Here is a 20,951-nt window from a genome sequence, read left to right as displayed (position 1 = left end):
CTTTACGAGATCGGAGCCGTTGCTTCTCAGTCAAGTAGCTCCTTAGTTTGCCTCACAGAGGCTGAGAATCTTTACCCTATAGATATTAAATAGTAGAACCGTTAATTTAAATATAAATAAGACCCGCAATATACACTCCTGGAAATTGAAATAAGAACACCGTGAATTCATTGTCCCAGGAAGGGGAAACTTTATTGACACATTCCTGGGGTCAGATACATCACATGATCACACTGACAGAACCACAGGCACATAGACACAGGCAACAGAGCATGCACAATGTCGGCACTAGTACAGTGTTTATCCACCTTTCGCAGCAATGCAGGCTGCTATTCTCCCATGGAGACGATCGTAGAGATGCTGGATGTAGTCCTGTGGAACGGCTTGCCATACCATTTCCACCTGGCGCCTCAGTTGGACCAGCGTTCGTGCTGGACGTGCAGACCGCGTGAGACGACGCTTCATCCAGTCCCAAACATGCTCAATGGGGGACAGATCCGGAGATCTTGCTGGCCAGGGTAGTTGACTTACACCTTCTAGAGCACGTTGGGTGGCACGGGATACATGCGGACGTGCATTGTCCTGTTGGAACAGCAAGTTCCCTTGCCGGTCTAGGAATGGTAGAACGATGGATTCGATGACGGTTTGGATGTACCGTGCACTATTCAGTGTCCCCTCGACGATCACCAGTGGTGTACGGCCAGTGTAGGAGATCGCTCCCCACACCATGATGCCGGGTGTTGGCCCTGTGTGCCTCGGTCGTATGCAGTCCTGATTGTGGCGCTCACCTGCACGGCGCCAAACACGCATACGACCATCATTGGCACCAAGGCAGAAGCGACTCTCATCGCTGAAGACGACACGTCTCCATTCGTCCCTCCATTCACGCCTGTCGCGACACCACTGGAGGCGGGATGCACGATGTTGGGGCGTGAGCGGAAGACGGCCTAACGGTGTGCGGGACCGTAGCCCAGCTTCATGGAGACGGTTGCGAATGGTCCTCGCCGATACCCCAGGAGCAACAGTGTCCCTAATTTGCTGGGAAGTGGCGGTGCGGTCCCCTACGGCACTGCGTAGTATCCTACGGTCTTGGCGTGCATCCGTGCGTCGCTGCGGTCCGGTCCCAGGTCGACGGGCACGTGCACCTTCCGCCGACCACTGGCGACAACATCGATGTACTGTGGAGACCTCACGCCCCACGTGTTGAGCAATTCGGCGGTACGTCCACCTGGCCTCCCGCATGCCCACTATACGCCCTCGCTCAAAGTCCGTCAACTGCACATACGGTTCACGTCCACGCTGTCGCGGCATGCTACCAGTGTTAAAGACTGCGATGGAGCTCCGTATGCCACGGCAAACTGGCTGACACTGACAGCGGCGGTGCACAAATGCTGCGCAGCTAGCGCCATTCGACGGCCAACACCGCGGTTCCTGGTGTGTCCGCTGTGCCGTGCGTGTGATCATTGCTTGTACAGCCCTCTCGTAGTGTCCGGAGCAAGTATGGTGGGTCTGACACACCGGTGTCAATGTGTTCTTTATTCCATTTCCAGGAGTGTATGTTTCGTATCCCCATAGCATTGATTTCTAATAAATATATTTCACTAGATGTAGATACTCAGCGGACAGCTTTCAAGTGCAAGTGCAAGTGCAAGAACAGACGACGAAATCGTTTAAATATACGCGGACAGAGCTGCATGTTGAGTATCTGCAAACAGTGTCTTAGTCTCACGGCTGTAAAATTTATCACGTGAAGAAAACCTGTGTAGATTGTGTATGTGTATATTATTTTCAGCTGATACTTTCCAGACACAGAAGTGATATCTATCTCCACCCCCTCTCCTTCTCCGTCCCCCCCCCCCCAAATTACTCTCTCTCTCTCTCTCTCTCTCTCTCTCTCTCTCTCTGTCCGAATGAATGGTGAGTATGAACATAACAACTCTGCTCACAATGGAGCTACTCGCAGCAAATGTTCTGCGTGTACCTTCATAATAAGCAAAACTTACAAGTTTCATTCTCTGTAAATACAGCACAGCGTAGTCTATTCATCGGAGTACGCGGTCTCGCTGTACGCGTTACTGTATTTTGCTTACACTTTCATTTTTTTATGTTTCTCGTGTTTCAGAAAGGGCGCATTACGAAGTTACTGTACGTATTGCGAACCTAACGGCTCTGCGGGAAACCTACAGTTCCTCTGTGGAGTTGGTCTTGCGTTCACGTGTAAGTCTTATTGAAATAACTTTTATACATACATAGTGCTTTAGGTTAGTTCACTTTGTCATACACTAGTGGGCACTTATTTAATTGGTATACAGTCTGGGCAAGAAGACTTGTTTTTATTAAGTGATTTAAGTTGCTTCACTACTCTGGGGATATCTACTTCTACGTTACTCGTGTTGAAAGCTGTTCTTGATTCGAATTCTGGAATATTTATTTCGTCTTCTTTTGTGAAGCCATTTCTGCTTTGGCAGTACTGTCTTCGATAGTATCTCCATTGCTATCGCCGAGAGTGGGCATTGATTGTGTTTCCGCTAACATACTTCACATGCGACGAGAATCTCCTTGGATTTTCTGCCAGGTTTCAAGACAGTTTCTTTGTGGAAACTATTATAAGCATCTCGTCGCATTGAAGTCCGCGCTGAATTTCGAGCTATAAAAGATCTCCAATCTTCATTACAGATAACATTTCACTGTTGCTTTATTTAGTTTCAGGTAACATTAGTTTCATTAAAATATACTACAATGTAACTGGAATATCATATTTCAGTATCAACCTAGTTTTCTTTAAGGTACACCAAATCTTTTGTTCTTAACAATAAGTTTTCTCCTTTACAAGAACACGATACGATCTATAGATTATTAGACCGAAATCCCCCCAAAAAATTAAAGATATTAACTTTTATTTCTGAAAGTGTCTTCATACAATATCTACGACACACAGCGGAAAAAAGTTTGCTGCACAGAGATATTTGGCTGTGCAGCACATTTTACCTTCCTGAATGAGAAAGTTGTGTTTCAATTTAAACTTTTGCATTCTCCGACGATCATTAGATAAATACCATTATGTATTGGGTGACGGTTTTCTCTCGCATGATACTTATGGTATGCTGATTCACACATGTTTCCGTATTTTACTGTTTAGCTTCTTTATTGCTTGTATGTTGCATCCACGTGGTATGTTGGTTTGTTTCACTCTATATCTCAAGTACGTAATGAACGGGAACTGAGAACGCAACATGTCGTCGACTAACACATTATTAGGCACAGATAGCTAGACTAGAAGCAAAGGCCCCTTGTTCAAGGAAACAACCAGGCATCCCCGGCCGGCCGGAGTGGCCGTGCGGTTCTTTGCGCTACAGTCTGGAACTAAGCGACCGCTATGGTCGCAGGTTCGAATCCTGCCTCGGGTATGGATGTGTGTGATGTCCTTAGGTTAGTTAGGTTTAATTAGTTCTAAGTTTCTTTAACAGAGCGTCGTTAAGTTCTGCATGTTGTTAAACGAGAAACTGTTTGTGGATATACTGTATTGATGAATTAGTTCTACGCTCACCTCAAAATACCACACAAATTATTTTTTCATGCGGTTGAACGAATGTTGCTATAAGAGTATCCTAACTTTAAATGCCTTCACATTTCTATACAAGTCTCCATTGAAGCATTAGAAGACCATTGCTTGGGTTAGGGTATTTTTTACCATTAACACGCCACATTTACTCACAGTATTTAATTTTTCTTCTTCAACGTATTTTGGAACTACACTGTCTGATCAAAAATATCTGGTCACCTGTTAATGGACATTGATATGCGGTGCGTCCACTCACCTTCTTTGTGACGGCTTGAGCTCTGCTTGAGGACACTTACAATCATGTGTCTTAATTGTTGAGGAATGGCACCTCACTTTCATCAACAGCCAAAACCAGAGAATGTATTGATGTAGGACACTGTGGTCTGAAGCGAAGTCGACGTTCTCACTTATCCCAAAGCTATTCAGTTGGATTCAGGTCGAGGTTCTGGGCAGGTCAGTGTGTATCAGGAATGCTAATGTCCACAAAACATTACGTTAGGTGTGTAATGGGGTTTCTAGATCATATATGCACACACGCAGTTCTTCGGACAGTGTAAGGTGCAGACTCGGCCTATGGTCGGTGGGACCAACACATATCGAACGTCACAATCTAAGATAGCGGCAAGTTGCATCCCTTCTTCTCAGTGACGTCGTCATCATCGAGCCGTGCCCCCCCCCCCCCCCGCCCCGCCTCACCCCCAAACTCGCCACCATTTCTCACATCCTCTTCAGCCAATCATAATCCAATATATGTAAATAGCCCAGTTGTCGTTTGTAACCTAAACTTATCGCCCTTCGCCCCACTTCTCTGCAGCGAATATCAGGTTAGCATTAACAGTCAATTTCATTCATAATAATTGATTAAGCTTGCAAAGGCGTGTTTCATTATTTAAACAATTCAGATACTTAAATAATAACTGAATAATTTAAATAAATCACAGTGTAGTATTTTCGTGGACATTAAAATGAAATCATAGTACAGACCCAAAGCCACAACCTGAGCTGCGCTAGAAAGTATCTAACCGATATGAATTTCTTTCAACGTCCCGTGCGCAACAGTACTTTTCTAGACAATTACATAAAGTGTGCAGCTTGCTGTATTTACAGACGTAAAACACGTCAGCGACACACAAGAATACACGTACGCGTGCGCCCTCCGCCGCCCCCCCCCCCCTCCCCAACGCAACACACACACACACACACACACACACACACACACACACTCCCTCTCTCATCCACATTTACTCGGTATTTCAAATTACAGAATTCTCAAAAGTGTCTGCACACTGCGAATTTTTTGCGCTATATTCAAATGTATTTCTTCCAAAAATTACGTAAATTCTGTAACTTTCGGTAGGTCAAAGGACTTCACAGGGCACTCGAAAGTATCTGAATGGTCTCAATTTTTTGCTTCATATCCAAAGGTATTTATGCAAAAATTACGTAAAGCAGCTCTTGTGTTTCCAGAATGAAACTTTCACTCTGCAACGGAGTGTGCGCTGATATGAAACATCCTGGCAGATTAAAACTGTGTGCCGGACTGAGACTCTAACTCGGGATCTTTGCCTTTTGCGGGCAAGTGCTCTACCATCTGAACTTCCCAAGCACGGCTCACGACCCGTCCTGACAGCTTTAATTCCGTCAGTACCTAGTCTCCTACCTTCAGACTTCACAGAAGCTCTTCTGCGAACCGCTTCAGTGAAGTCTGCTAGATAGGAGACGAGGCACTGGTGGAATTAAAGCTGTGAGGACGGGTCGCGAGTCGTGCTTGGGTAGTTCAGCTGGTAGAGCACTTGCCGCGAAAGGCGAAGGTCCCGAGTTTGAGTATCGGTCCGGGATACAGTTAATCTGACAGGAACTGCCGTCTGCTCCACGCCTGCTGTGCAGCGAGTTACGTTAGTTTAAGTATTAACTGTATTTTTCTTATTTGTCACTTCTTCATCCGTGTGTTTTTGCTTTTGGAAGCTTTAATTGTTGAGTGCTAGTAATAGTGTTCCATAGATTTCGTATTTGTTTTGAATACAGTCAGAGAGAGTCCCTTTAGTCAGCCATACTGCCAATAGTGCTAGTGTTTGTTTCGAATACAGTCCAGAGACAGGTAGTGCTATTTTCATTGTTTTTTACAAGAAGTGTCTAGTAACCACAGTTTAGTCAACTATCAGCCGCCTTTAGTGAATTAGCAGTCTAGTTAAAAGTTGATTAACTCTCTATAGTGAATTGATTTCTTAGGATGGATAGGTTGTGTGACTGCTGTGTACGGACGCAGGAGGAGCTGGCCACTGTTCGCGAACAGCTGAATGTGTTGATGGCCGTGGTCAGCCGTCTTCAGTCTGCTGCCTCGGAGTGTAGCGGCAGTGGTGAGTCTGGTGCGTTACTTGGTACACCCCAGGTGTTACATGCTTCACCCACTGTCCCTGCTGTCGAGACATCTTTGCGGGTACCGGGCGCGGTTGGGCCACCCTCTCCCCAAGGGGAGTGGTGGGTTCAGCGGCGTTCGAGGCGCACGAGGCGGAGGGTCAATGTGGAGGCTGGACGTGTGGCATCGCCCGCTCTGCCTGTGAGTGGACATGTGGCCGCTCCTTCAGCAATGTCCGAGCAGGCACACGAGGGGACGGGTTTATTAGCGATTGGGAGCTCCAACGTTAGGCGGGTGATGGAGACCCTTAGGGAAATAGCGGAAACGTCGGAAAGAAGGCCAGTGTTCACTCTGTCTGCTTACCGGGGAGTCTTATCCGAGATGTGGAGGAGGCCCTGCCGGCGGCGATAGAGAGCACTGGGTGCACCCGACTGCAAATTGTTGCTCATGTCGGCACCAATGACTGCTGCCGTCTTGGTTCAGAGGTCATCCGCAGTTCGTACAGGCGGTTGGCGGAGTTGGTGAAGCCGGAAAGCTTCGCTCGCGGGGTGGAATCTGAGCTAACTATTTGTAGTATCGTTCCCAGAACCGATCGCGGTCCTCTGGTTTGGAGCCGAGTAGAAGGCTTAAACCAGAGGCTCAGACGATTCTGGGAGATCTGGGGTGCAAATTTCTCGACCTCCGCTATCTGGTGGAGAAATGTAGGGTCCCCCTGAATAGGTCAGGCGTGCACTACACGCAGGAAACGGCTACAAGGGTAGCGGAGTACGTGTGGAGTGCACATGTGGGTTTTTTAGGTTAGAGAATTCCCTCCCTAGGGGCGACAAGACGTCTCCGGAGACGCGGCAAGCTAGGAGTAGGAAAAATGCAACAGGGAACAACAATATTACTCAGATAATATTAAACAGTAGGAGCGTCTATATAAAGATCCTAGAACTGCTCTCATTAATAAACGGCCACAATGCCCACATAGTCCTAGGGACAGAAAGTTGGCTGAAACCAGATGTACACAGTAATGAAATCCTAAACTCAGATTGGAATGTATACCGCAGATACAGGCTGGACAGTGAAGGGGGAGGCGTGTTTATAGCGATAAGAAGTGCAACAGTATCGAATGAAATTGACGGAGATCCGAAATGTGAAATAATTTAGGTGAAGGTCACGGTTAAAGCAGGCTCAGACATGATAATTGGATGTCTCTATAGGCCCCCCGGCTCAGCAGCTGTTGTGGCTGAGCACCTGAAGGATCATTTGGAAAATATTTCGCGTAGATTTCCCCACCATGTTATAGTTCTGGGTGGATATTTTAATTTGCCGGATATAGACTGGGAGACTCAAACGTTCATAACGGGTGTCAGGGACAAAGAATCCAGTGAAATTTTTTTAAGTGCTTTATCTGAAAACTACCTTGAGCAGTTAAACAGAAAAACGACTCGTGGCGATAACATATTAGACCTTCTGGTGACAAACAGACCCGAAATATTTGAAACAGTTAACGCAGAACAGGGAAACAGCGATCATAAAGCGGTTACTGCATCGATGATTTCAGCCGTAGATAGAAATATTAAAAAAGGTAGGAAGATTTTTCTGTTTAGCAAAAGTGACAAAAAGCAGATTTCAGAGTACCTGACGGCTCAACACAAAAGTTTTTCCTCAAGTACAGACAGTGTTGAGGATCAGTGGACAAAGTTCAAAACCATCGAACAATATGCGTTAGATGAGTATGTGCCAAGCAAGATCGTAAGAGATGGAAAAGAGCCACCGTGGTACAACAACCGAGTTAGAAAACTGCTGCGGAAGCAAAGAGAACTTCACAGCAAACAAAAACATAGCCAAAGCCTTGCAGACAAACAAAAATTACGCGAAGCGAAATGTAGTGTGAGGAGGGCTATGCGAGAGGCGTTCAATTAATTCGAAAGTGGAGTTCTATGTACTGACTTGACAGAAAATCCTAAAAAATTTTGATCTTATGTCAAAGCAGTAGGCGGATCAAAACAAAATGTCCAGACACTCTGTGACCAAAATGGTACTGAAACAGAGGATGACAGACTAAAGGCCAAAATACTAAATGTCTTTTTCCAAAGCTGTTTCACAGAGGAAGACTGCACTGTAGTTCCTTCTCTAGATTGTCGCACAGGTGACAAAATGGTAAATATCGAAATAAATGACAGAAGGACAGAAAAACAATTAAAATCGCTCAATAGAGGAAAGGCCGCTGGACCTGATGGGATACCAGTTCGATTTTACACAGAGTACGCGAAGGAACGTGCGCCCCTTCTTGCAGCGGCGTACCGTAGGTCTCTAGAAGAGCGTAGCGTTCCAAAGGATTGGAAAAGGGCACAGGTCATCCCCATTTTAAAGAAGGGACGCCGAACAGATGTGCGGAACTATAGACCTATATTTCTAACGTCGATCAGTTGTAGAATTTTGGAACACGTATTATGTTTGAGTATAATGACTTTTCTGGAGACAATAAATCTACTCTGTAGGAATCAGCATGGGTTTCGAAAACGACGATCGTGTGAAACCCAGCTCGCGCTATTCGTCCACGAGACTCAGAGGGCCATAGACACTGGTTCCCAGGTAGATTCCGTGTTTCTTGACTTCCGCAAGGCGTTCGATACAATTCCCCACAGTCGCTTAATGAACAAAGTAAGAGCATATGGACTATCAGACCAATTGTGTGATTGGATTGAAGAGTTCCTAGATAACAGAACGCAGCATGTCATTCTCAATGGAGAGAAGTCTTCTGAAGTAAGAGTGATTTCAGGTGTGCCGCAGGGGACTGTCGTAGGACCGTTGCTATTCACAATATACATAAATGACCTTGTGGATGACATCGGAGGTTCACTGAGGCTTTTGCGGATGATGCAGTTGTATATCGAGAGGTTGTAACAATGGAAAATTGTACTGAAATGCAGGAGGATCTGCAGCGAATTGACGTATGGTGCAGGGAATTGCAATTGAATCTCAATGTAGACAAGTGTAATGTGCTGCGAATGCATAGAAAGAAAGATCCTTTATCATTTAGCTACAATATAGCAGGTCATCAATTGGAAGCAGTTAATTCCATAAATTATCTGGGAGTACGCATTAGGAATGATTTAAAATGGAATGATCATATAAAGTTGATCGTCGGTAAAGCAGATGCCAGACTGAGATTCATTGGAAGAATCCTAAGGAAATGCAATCCGTAAACAAAGGAAGTAGGTTACAGTACGCTTGTTCGCCCACTGCTTGATTACTGCTTAGCAGAGTGGGATCCGTACCAGATAGGGTTGATAGAAGAGATAGAGAGGATCCAACGGCGAGCAGCGCCCTTCAGGATCATTTAGTAATCGCGAAAGCGTTATGGAGATGATAGATAAACTCCAGTGGAAGACTCTGCAGGAGAGACGTTCAGTAGCTCGGTACGGGCTTTTGGTGAAGTTTCGAGAACATACCTTCACCGAGGAGTCAAGCAGTATATTGCTCCCTCCTACGTATATCTCACGAAGAGACCATGAGGATAAAATCAGAGATATTAGAGCCCACACAGAGGCATACCGACAATCCTTCTTTCCACGAACAATACGAGACTGGAATAGAAGGGAGAACCGATAGAGGTACTCAAGGTACTCTCCGCCACACACCGTCAGGTGGCTTGCGGAGTATGGATGTAGATGTAGATGTAGATGAAGTTTCAGCACTTGTGTTCGTGTAAAAGTTTTATTTCTATACCACAGATGGTGTAAGAAACAACGGAGGCTCAAATTAGTTGTCTTTCATATCTAAATTATTACACGACGCTTGTCAAGCGTCACATGGCAGGCAGGCATCCGCAAGATAGAACAAATTAACTGAGAGTTTTGCTTATTCCAGCAAGTTGTGTCTCGCTGAGATCCAATGCCTCTGACTCACTTAGCTCTGCCCAGTATGATATGCATGCCCCATTGCAGAACACACAAACATTCGTAATTTAATGCATTGCAGATTTCGGACGTTGAACTTACTATAGGAAAGAACATGGATAAGCCAACTACAAAATTTCCACTGAGTCGAGTTTTCAGACTTGTGTTAATTCACTAGTTTGTGATCCAACAGAGTTTAACACAGTCACTTGTGTTTTGACTGAGAACGTTCTTGAGAGTGATTTCTTGTACTTACGTTGCAGACATTAGATATATAAATCAAACTGAGATGCAGTTTTGAAAAAAATACCTACAGGAACAAAAGTACGACTACAGCAACCTTATAAAAATTTAAAACGCTTTGTCTGGAATCGATGTTAATAAATTGTTAACTAGGACCCTGCTCTGGAATGTTAAGGAACACACGGGTCAAGTCATTGAGTCTTGATACCTCGATCCTGTTCCAGACACATCGGGAGAATAACTGCCTATAGAGAGTTATATTGATTTTTCAGAATAAATTGAGGTACTTTATGTTGAAGCACAGTTTCGTGCTCCAGGGGCCCTCTATCATGCAAGATAGATGGCGGAGGCCATTTGTTGTTTGAAAACGTATATGTCCTGTGATGAATTTCAATTATCACCACAAACATATAATACCATTTGTATTTCTCTTACATGAGAACGAATGTAAAAACTGCGCTCCATAAAAAGATAAAAAACAAAATTTATACACGCAGTGTAATTAAGGAATTATTAATAAACAGTTGCTGAAGATACGCTTTACTTTAAATGCTACTCTGCAAATCTTTAGTAATAAGAAATAAATTCAAATGGTGCTTTATGCCCCTGTTCCTTTCGGCGTCAACGGACGACAGAGTTGATCTGCGTTCAGTGCTTGGTGTAAGGCACAACGAAGCCTCCAATTAATTTCCACACCTGTAATAGTTGTCAAGTGTCACAATGTTCTTTACAGTCTGAAATGTCTGCAAACATACGTGAGCAACGGAAAAATCTGCAATGTTTATGTCAAGTATCACAATGGTATGGTACTCTCCACACAAACACAGACACACACCACACTCACACACACACACACACACACACACACACACACACACACACACACACACACAAGTCTAATTGGTGTCTAGAACATCACTGTAGGCTCTCAGATTAAGTGCTCCAATACTATTTTCATACCTAAGTGCGTATAGCTGAAAAACAACTTGCTAAAGAGACAATCGACTTTAAGTAATACCTAAAACAGGAAAGTAGTGAAGCTAACCTGATGGGACTTATAACAGCAGGTACTATATATCTTAGACAAAATGATACGCTAAATGAGCTAGCAGATAAACAAATAGTTAATCTGAATTAATGCCACATATTGGAAGAGAGTAATTAATTCCCTTATTTTGTCCTACTCTTGGTGCAAGACAAAATGCACCCTCAAATTAAATGTTTCCACTCGCAAATTGTTCTCAGGCTCTATTTTAGGGGACACAAAGGTAATGCATCATGTTCTACACTCGATAATTGTAATCTATGATATTAACTGACAATTTTCGCATTTATTACAAATAACACAAGCCTATTAGAGGTTCTGTATAATAACAACTTTCAACGATAGCTGCAACATTTACTAATCAAAACAGTGGTGCCAAGGCTCTCTCTAAAACTGTGATCAACTACTATATAAGAACAGAACCTAATAAAAATTAGCGACGAGATAATACGCCCCTTCCTCCCACCCCCTCACCCGCGCGCGCACACACACACACACATATATATATATATATATACGCCCTCGCGAGCGCGCAACGCAACCTAAAACCATTTTACTAATGAAGGAGGTGCTTTTATTATGATGCAGCACTTATACTGCGGAACTTCTTCTTCTCTTGCACAACACAATACCACAGACAGTACACAGATGGTACATAGCTAAAAATGATGACTGCGCCGATAACGTGAAAGTAAAATTATTTATCAGTACACACGCCACACTCAAGTATAATTATTGATCTCGAAAATTCGAAATTTGCAGTAAAATAGAATTGTATTATACCTAACACAGAACACACTTTGCAAGAGCAACCGGTGTTCAGATTAAATATTTTACCTCTTAATTATCTGTGTTACTTAATAAAATACTCGCACCTTGTATGTCGGTACTACCGATGGAAACTTACACGTTAAGTAGTTCTTATTAGCGAAGTTCGACTGCTGTACCACACGTTTTGAGCCCCACGGACCTTATTGTGTTGGATAGACCGTCAGAGACAGAGCACCTCGTGTTCCTGCTGCTAATAAGGTGAGTACACCGTTCGTTTGTTTCAAATTTTTACGACCTTCAAACAGTGATGTATAGGGACTGTGATTGCTGTGTACATATGCGAGCTGAGTTGGTGACATTTCACTCACAACTTCAGGCTGTATTGGCTTCTGTCACTCAGCTTGAGGCTGGTCCAAGGGGGAACACTGTGGGGGTTCGCACACGGGGATGCGAGAGACGTCGAGCACGTCCCATGTGTCCTCCGATCGGCTCACTACCTGCACTGAGGTTGACCCCGCACCCGTTGTCGAGTGGGAGATCATTCCAAAGTCTGGCACGCAATGAAAGACATTCCCAGAGGCCGATTGTAGGTTCGTTTGAAGAACAGGTTTCGGGCATTATCTGTGGCTCACGAAGTCTCTATGCCGGATGCAGTCATCCACCCTGTTCCAGAGGAAGCTTCTCGGCCCACAATTTCTGGGCATTCACAGAAGGTGGGTGTGCTGGTAGTTGGGAGCTCCAACATTAAGTGTGTCATGGGGCGCCTTAGGAACATGGCTGCCAGGGAGGGGAAGGAAACCAGTGTGCACTCCATGTGCATACCGGGGGAAGTCATTCCGGATGTGGAAAGGGTGCTTCCGGATGCCATGAAGAGTACAGGGTGCAGCCAACTGTAGGTTGGGGCTGATGTCGGTACCAATGACGTGTGTCGCTTTGGATCGGAGGAGATTTTCTCTGGTTTCGGGCGGCTAGCGGAAGTGGTAAAGAGTGCCAGTCTTGCTTGCGAGATTAAGGCAGAGCTCACCATCTGCAGCATCTTTGATAGAACCGACTGTGGTCATTTGGTGCAGAGCCGAGCGGAGGATCTGAATCAGAGGCTCAGACGGTTCTGTGACCATATAGGTTGCAGATTCCTTGACATGCGCCATAGGATGGTGGGTTTCTGGATTCCGCGAAATAAGTCAGGAGTCCACTACACACAGGAAGCGGCTACATAGGTAGCGAGGGCTGTGTGGAAGGGACTGGGTGGTTTTTATGTTAGAGGTTATCAGGAAACCACAGAAAGGGCGTCCGTCTAAAAGGGGCAGGTAAAATGCACTAACGTAGTTGTAGAAACGGTTGGTATTGTAGTTATAAATTGTCGTATCTGTGTTGGGAAAGAACCAGAGCTCCAAGCCCTATCAGAAAGCAATGAAGCTCAAATAGTTATAGGTACAGAAAGCTGGCTAAAGCCGGAAATAAATTCAGCCGAATTTTTTTCAAATGATCTAACAAAGGACCTTCCGCTGTGGTCGAGCGGTTCTAGGCGTTTCAGTCTGGAACCGCGCGACCGCTATGGTCGTAGGTTCGAATCCTGTCTCAGGCATGAATGTGTGTGATATCCATAGGTTAGTTAGGTTTAGGTAGTTCTAAGTCTAGGGGACTGATTACCTCAACAGTTAAGTCCCATAGTGCTCAGAGCCATTTTAACCATTTTTTTTTACTTCAATCTACCCTCGATATGCTGGAAAAATTATACGTTTAAAGCCGGCGGTAAGCATAAAACGTCATCCAAAATTTTGCTGAATGCTTTTTTATTTTGAACAATTAGTTCATGAACCCACTCGAAGCGTAACTGGTTGCGAAAGCATACTTGACCTCTTAGCAACAAATAATTCTGGACAAATAGTGAGTATCGTGACGAATACAGGGATCAGCGACCACAAGGCAGTTGTTGCTAGGCTGAATACCGTAACACCTACAACCATCAAAAATAAACTCAAAGTATATCTATTTAAAAAAGCTGATAAAAATGCTCTTAACACCTTTTTAAGAGACAGTCTTCACTCTTTCCGATCTGATCATGTAAGCGTAGAAAATCTGTGGAATGACTTCAGAGAGATAGTATCAACGGCAATTGAGAGATATATAACACACAAATTAATAAGTGATGGTACTGATCCCCCATGGTACACAAAACGGGTCAGATCGCTGTTGCAGAAGCAACGAAAAAAGCATACCAATTTTAAAACAACGCAGAATCCCCAAGACTAACAAAGTTTTGTAGAAGTTCGCAATATAGCTGGTACTTCAATGCGAGATGCTTTTAATAATTTCCACAACGAAACGCTGTCTCGAAATCTGACAGAAAACCCAAAGAGATTCCGGTCATTCATAAAGTACACCATTGGCAGGACGCAGTCAACACCTTCACTGCGCGGTAACAACGGTGAAGTCACTGATGACAGTGCCACTAAAGCAAAGAAACACGGTTTTCCAGAACTCCCTCACCAAATAAGACGAAGTAAATATTCCTGAATTCCAATCAAAGACAACTGCCAAGACGAGAAACATAGAAGTAGATATCCCCGGTGTAACAAAGCAACTGGAATCAGTTAAGGGGCTCCGGAAAGGCTCAAAATCATGAAAAGTTCAATTTTTACTTTTTTGCGTTTTCTGAATCTGCAGACTATTACCTTTTAATAGATATATAATTTATTCAATTCCGAAGACTACAACTATTTTTAAATTTTTTTTGAATTGTGTTCTACATGGGCGTGACCGACTGTGGCGCTGTTAAACTGCTGTCAAATGGTGTTATTATTAACGTCCGTGTTCATCAGGTACATTTTAGTGATGTGAGATAAAGTATGTGTTGTGGCTAACCTGTGATGGTTCAATATATGTCGCTGGTGTGATTGTCGATTGTTTCATGTTTATTTACTCTGTCGTTATCTCGAAAATATTCGTAATTAATTCTGTTTCTTGAGTCTCTGTTTTGTTGAAGTATAATAATGAGTAAAAGTAAAGTTATTAGAAATCCTCTGAAGGCTTTTAAGAAAAGGAGAAATGTTGGAAAGCCAAAGGTATGTGTTATTACTGTAAACAATAAAGACGATAACCAAGTGAGTGAACCTAACCTCTCAAGTACACCTGTCCATAGCAGTCAAAGTGGGAAAGAAAATACTTCACAGAAGAAGCTTGGTTCAATGAGTGAAAACTATGAATGTTTTATGGGCGAATCGGATGTGAATGAAATATTTGATATGTCGGTTCTCAAAGGAATTTTTTCAAACTGTGTAAGACGTATTCATTGTAGTGAAGTTGGTCTGGAACTGTCCATAATAAAGCACGTAGGACTTGCTAGTGAAATACAACTGAAATGTGATAAGTGTTCATACATGACCACCTTTTGGAACAGTGTTGCAGTAATTGCAACTGAAGAAAATGGTAGCAAAATCTACGAACACAACATTAGATTTGTTTATTCCTTGCGTTCAGTTGGTAAGGGTGCTACTGCAGGTGCAATTTTCTGTGGCATCATGAATCTTCCAAATCCCCCAACCAAGTTTACGACCTTTAATAAATTAATAGGGTCTAAAGTAGAAGATGTCTGTATAGAATCTACAGGGTGTCCAGAAAAGGGCTCCCTGATTTCAAAATTAAATATCTCGAAAACAAAAATCGATAGAGGAATACAGCAAACGGTATGTTTATTGTGAAAGCTGTAAGAAGTTTATACAGCAGTTTGAAATAATAGTTACAAAAGCTGCTAACAGATGGCGCTGTACGCTGTACAGCTCGTATCAGCATACGTAAGTGAAATAATCGTATGAAAACAATCTTTGCAAACAATCACATCACAATGTTTTGAAAATGCTCACCATTGTCACTACAGAGGTGGCGTAAACGAAGAATGAAATTCGCCATCACATTTCGTAGTGTCTCAATCCAAATGGATTCACATGCCACAGAGATCGCCGATTCAGTCTTGTCCAGCGTGGCGGGATGCTTCGGGTAGACCATGTCCTTCACTTTGCCCCACAAAAAAAGTCACAGTGAGTCAAATCCGGTGAATATGGAGGCCAATCCATGCCTGCACCAGTAAATTTGGGATATTCCAAACAATGACTCGATTCCCGAAGTATTCCTCAAGAAAGTGAAACACTTGTTCGGTCCGATGTGGTCGGGCTCCATCTTGCATAAACCATTCAGTACCTGGTCGATCCTCTAACGCGTGCTGTGTGGCGACAAATTGTTCCAAAATTGCAACGTAACGTGCACCAGTGATCGTTTCTCGAATGAAAAAAGGGCCAATAATGCCTCTGCTGCATACTGCAGCCCACACAGTAACTTTGGGAGAATACAGGGGTATCGCTTCACACCAATATGGCTTTTCGGAAACCCAAAATCTCCAGTTCTGCTTATTCACGTATTCATTCAGGTGGAAGTGTGCTTCATCTGTAAGCCAGATGCAGCCAACATCAAATCCTTCACTATCAATCACTGTGAGCATCTGATTAGCAAAGGCAACCCTTTGTTGCACAGCTCGTACGGGTATGGCCTGGTGCGTTTGAATTTTGAATGGAAACATATGTAGGCTCTTTCTCAGTATTTTCTGCGCGCTGGAACGCTTCAAACCAGTCTCAGATGCAATTCTACGGACGGATGACATTGGATTTCGCTGAATAATTCCAGAAACTGTGGCGATATTTTCAGGCGCAACTGCGGTTTGCTTGCGGCCAACATGTCCCACTAGATCATCAGTTACACTGCCTGTTCGTTGAAATTTTGCGAAGAGCGTACGAATGGTTTTCCACCGGGTCCTTTTGGAACATTAAATCGTGCTTGAAAACTTCGCCTTGTTGCCGTAGGACTCTCTTCTAACCTGTGGTACTCTAGCACCAGAAAAACGCGCTGTTCAATGGAGTACATGATTTTAATCTCTTCCTTCGGTACGGTAACCTCCTTTCACGTTTCAATAGTGGAACTGATCGCTCTGCACTGCACTGTACTGCAGATCTCTGGTTACATCTACCAGGAGTGAGACAGGCTAAACAGCGAAGCTGCTGTTCCTGTGTGGACCTCAAGAACTATTTTTTGGCGTCACGGTTAGGCTTGGCCTATGTGAGCGGCCGCGTGGGTGCGGACGCTTCGTCAAAAGCGTCATAGGGGCTGCGGAAGAAACTACTCCCGCAGCAGATCAGACCAACGCGTGGTCGGCCTGTGGTGGACTTGGTGTCCCAGTCCGCGTATAAGGCGACTGCCAGAGTGTTCGGTTGAGGCATAGAACACCCTGGTGGACTGTCTGAAGCGATCCCGCAGCAGCGGGACGCCTGCTACCTCATGAAGGAGCCTCGTCGGGTAACGAGGCGGCTTGTGGAGAGCGAGTCTTAGCGCCCGATTATGGACACGCTGGAGAATCGCAACATGCAACGGAGCAGCATTCCCCCACACTATGACGGCGTACTCGAGTACTGGCCGGACAAGGGCCAAGTACACAGTCAGGCCGTGCCGAGGTGGGAGGGTGGATTCGGGGTTCAGCAGCGGGTAGAGCGCCCGGAGACGCCCAACCGCTCGCCCCCTGATGTCTCGGATGTGCGGCAGCCAGGTGAGACGCCTGTCCAGCGTCACACCGAGGTATTTGCCTGATGGTGACCACGGGATGGGGCCTCCCAAGATCGTGACTGGCGGCAGGGCAGGAGGCAATCGTGTCCGAGCGAAGACGACCGCCTGGCTTTTGGCGGCATTAAATTTGAGTCGCCACTTGGTGGACCACGCCCCCAGGACGTCGCACGCTAGTTGGAGTCGGCGGCACATCGCGACCACGTTCATGCTGCTGGTGAACAGCGCAGTGTCGTTGGCATAAAGAGCCAACTCCACGGGCGCCACCCGCGGTGCGTCAGCGGTGTACAAGGAGTACAAGGAGTACAGCAGGGGGCCGAGAACCGACCCCTGTACTGATCGCTCTGGGCTTCGGATCACTATTTATACTAGGCATTACGTATGGCGATTACAGTGCCATCTGTTAGCAGCTTTTGTAACTATTATTTCAAACTGCTGTATAAACTTCTTACAGCTTTCACTATAAACATACCGTTTACTGCATTCCTCTATCGATCTTTGTTTTCGAGATATTTGATTTTGAAATCAGGGAGTCCTTTTCTGGACACCCTGTATGAAGAACGCTGTGGAAGAGGCAGTAATGGAAAATAATGGTAACAGAGATTTGACTGCAGTGTTCGATGGTACCTGGCATAAACGGGGACACACATCTCTTCATGGTGTAGTATCTGCCACCAGTATGTATACAGGGAAAGTTTTAGATGTAGCAGTAATATCAAAGTATTGTAGATGTCCACAAAAATATAAAGGTACACATGAAAATAATTGCAAAGCTAACTATAGTGGCAGTAGTGGAGGAATGGAAGTGGCTGGTGTTGCCAGTATATTCCAGCGTTCTGAGGCGTGTGATGAAGTGCGATATGTTAATTATCTTGGTGACGGTGATTCTAAAAGTTTCAAACATGTTCAAGGACTGAAGCCCTATGGTGATGATGTTGTAGTGCAGAAATTTGAGTGTATTGGACACGTACAGAAGCGAATGGGAACAAGACTTCGGCGACTGAAAGCTTCGTACAAAAAACAAAAACTCAGTGATGGTAAAGGGTTGGATGGGAAGGGAAGGTTAACTGACAGTGTAATTGACAAAATACAGAACAATTATGGAATGGCTATTAGGCAAAATACATAAAGTGTCGATGAAATGAAGAAGGCTGTTTGGGCTCTTTTTTTTTTCATACTTCTTCAACCGATGAAAATCCCCAACATAGCTTGTGTCCCAAAGAAGAAGACAGTTGGTGTAAATATAACAAAGGATTGCTAACTGGTGAAGTGTACACTCATAAGCATAGTCTGCCTCATGCAATAATGGAGGTGATAAAACCTATTTTCAGAGACTTAGCAGCACCTGAACTGTTGAAAAAGTGTATTCACGGAAAAACTCAAAAGCCCAATGAAAGTGTAAATAGTGTTATATGGTCGAGAATCCCCAAGACTGTATTTGTTGGAATAGAAACACTTCACTTTGGTGTGTATGATGCTGTTGCGACTTTCAATGATGGCAACATTGTAAGGTGCAAGGTATTTAGAAATATGGGAATGAAGATAGGTTCTAACATGGTACGAGCGATGCTTGCTTTAGACAAGGAACGCCTTCGGGCTGCAGACAGCGCTGTAAAGAGTCTAGAAATACAAGCAAGAGTAAACAGGAGGAGGAACAAGAGGAAGCTGGAGGAGGAGTTTGCAGAGGATGAAGATAATCCATCCTATGGACCTGGAATGCACTAAAAAGTTAATCCAATCTTTGTCGCTCGATTCCCAAAACTTTTATTTTCTCATACTAATTACATGTTTTCTAAGGATTTTCCGAACATATTTGTTTCAAACTTTCAGTAAATGTTACACAGTACCTTCTGCATAATTGAACACAGCCTTTTTCCAAAAAACTGTATATTTTTGAATATATAAATAAAAAATTGCAAAAAATGTTGTGAATTTTCATTACAATTGAAAAAAAATCATCTTTAATAACTGAACTAAAATTTTGTGAAATCCCTGTGTTAAGTTGTAACCCATATTCCAATAAATAATCTGTAAAAAGTTCAACTTCCTACCTCAAATACTTTGTGAGGAAAGATGTAATTTATATGCGTTATTTTAACATTGCAAGTATAGGGCGCTCCGGAGCCCCTTAAAGGCAAGTCCTCCGGTCCAGATTGTATACCAGTCAGATTCCTTTCTGAGAATGCTCATACAATAGCTCCATATTTAGCAATTGTATACAACCGCTCGCTCAAAGTAAGACTGGAAAATTGCTCAGTCACACCAATACCCAAAAAGGGAAGTAGGAGTAATCCACTGAATTACAAGTCCATACCAATAACGTCGATTTGCAGTAGGAGGAGGAGGAGATTAGTGTTAATGTCCCGTCAACAACGAGGTCATTAGAGACGCAGCACAAACTCGGATTAGGGAAGGATGGTGATGGAAAGCAGCCGTGCCCTTTCAATGGAACCATCCCGGCATTTGCCTGAGACGATTTAGGTAAATCACGGAAAAACTAAATCAGGATGGCTGGAGACGGATTTGAACCACCGTCCTCCCAAATGCGAGTCCAGTGTGCTAACCACTGCGCCACCTCGCTCTGTTTTGCGGTAGGGTTTTGGAACATATACTGTATTCAGACATTATGAAGTGCATCGAAGAAAACGATTTCAAACACTTAGCACAGATTCAGAAAATATCGTTCTTGTAAAACACAACTAGCTCTTTAAACTCATGAAGTAATGAGTGCTATCGATAGGGGACGTGAAATTGATTCTATATTTTTAAATTTCCAGAAGGCTTTCGACACCGTTCCTCACAAGCGTCTTCTAACCAAACTGCGTGCCTATGGAATATCGCCTCAGTTGTGCAACTGGATTTGTGATTTTCTGTCAGAAAAATCACAGTTCCTAGTAATAGACTGAAAGTCATCGAGTAAATCAGAAGTAATATTCGGCGTTCCCCAATATAGTGTTATAGGACCTGTATTGTTCCTGATTAACGACGTAGGAGACAATCTGAATAGCCGTCTTAGATTGTTTGCAGATGATACTGTCATTTACCGCCTTGTAAAGTCATCAGATGACCAAAAAGAATTGCAAAATGATTTAGATAAGATACCTGTACGATGCAGAAAGTGGCAGTTGACCCTGAATAAAGAAAAGTTTGAAGTTATTCACATGAGTATTAAAAGAAATCCGCTAAATTTCGATTACGCGGCAAGTCACACAAATCTGAAGGCTGTAAATTCAACTAAATATTTAGGGATTACAATCACAAATAACCTAAATTGGAACGATCATATACATAATGTTGTGGGTAGAACAACACTTAGAAGGTGCAAAAGGTCTACTAAAGAGACTGCTTAAACCACGCTTGTCCCCCCTATTCTGGAGTATTGCCGTTCGGCGTGGGATCCTCATCAGGTGGGACTGACGGATGACATCAAAAAAGTACAAAGAAGGGTAGCTTGTTTTGTATCATCACGAAATAGGGGAC

The 20,951-nt window shown here is 43.9% G+C and overlaps 1 protein-coding gene across 1 annotated transcript in view; it reads left to right on the top strand.

Moving 5' to 3' along the window:
* The first annotated feature begins 2,165 nt into the window (after nucleotides 1–2,165).
* Nucleotides 2,166–20,951, top strand: part of LOC124722333 — a 215,843-nt gene continuing 197,057 nt past the window's right edge. The window contains exon 1 of the mRNA XM_047247508.1: nucleotides 2,166–2,217. The gene's annotated coding sequence lies outside the window, so the exon portion shown is untranslated. The remainder of the gene's footprint in view (nucleotides 2,218–20,951) is intronic.

Source organism: Schistocerca piceifrons, chromosome X (genome assembly GCF_021461385.2).
Source record: "Schistocerca piceifrons isolate TAMUIC-IGC-003096 chromosome X, iqSchPice1.1, whole genome shotgun sequence".
Lineage (NCBI taxonomy): Eukaryota > Metazoa > Arthropoda > Insecta > Orthoptera > Acrididae > Schistocerca > Schistocerca piceifrons.
Note: the sequence above shows the minus strand (reverse complement) of the source record. Positions and strands in the feature narration are given on the sequence as shown.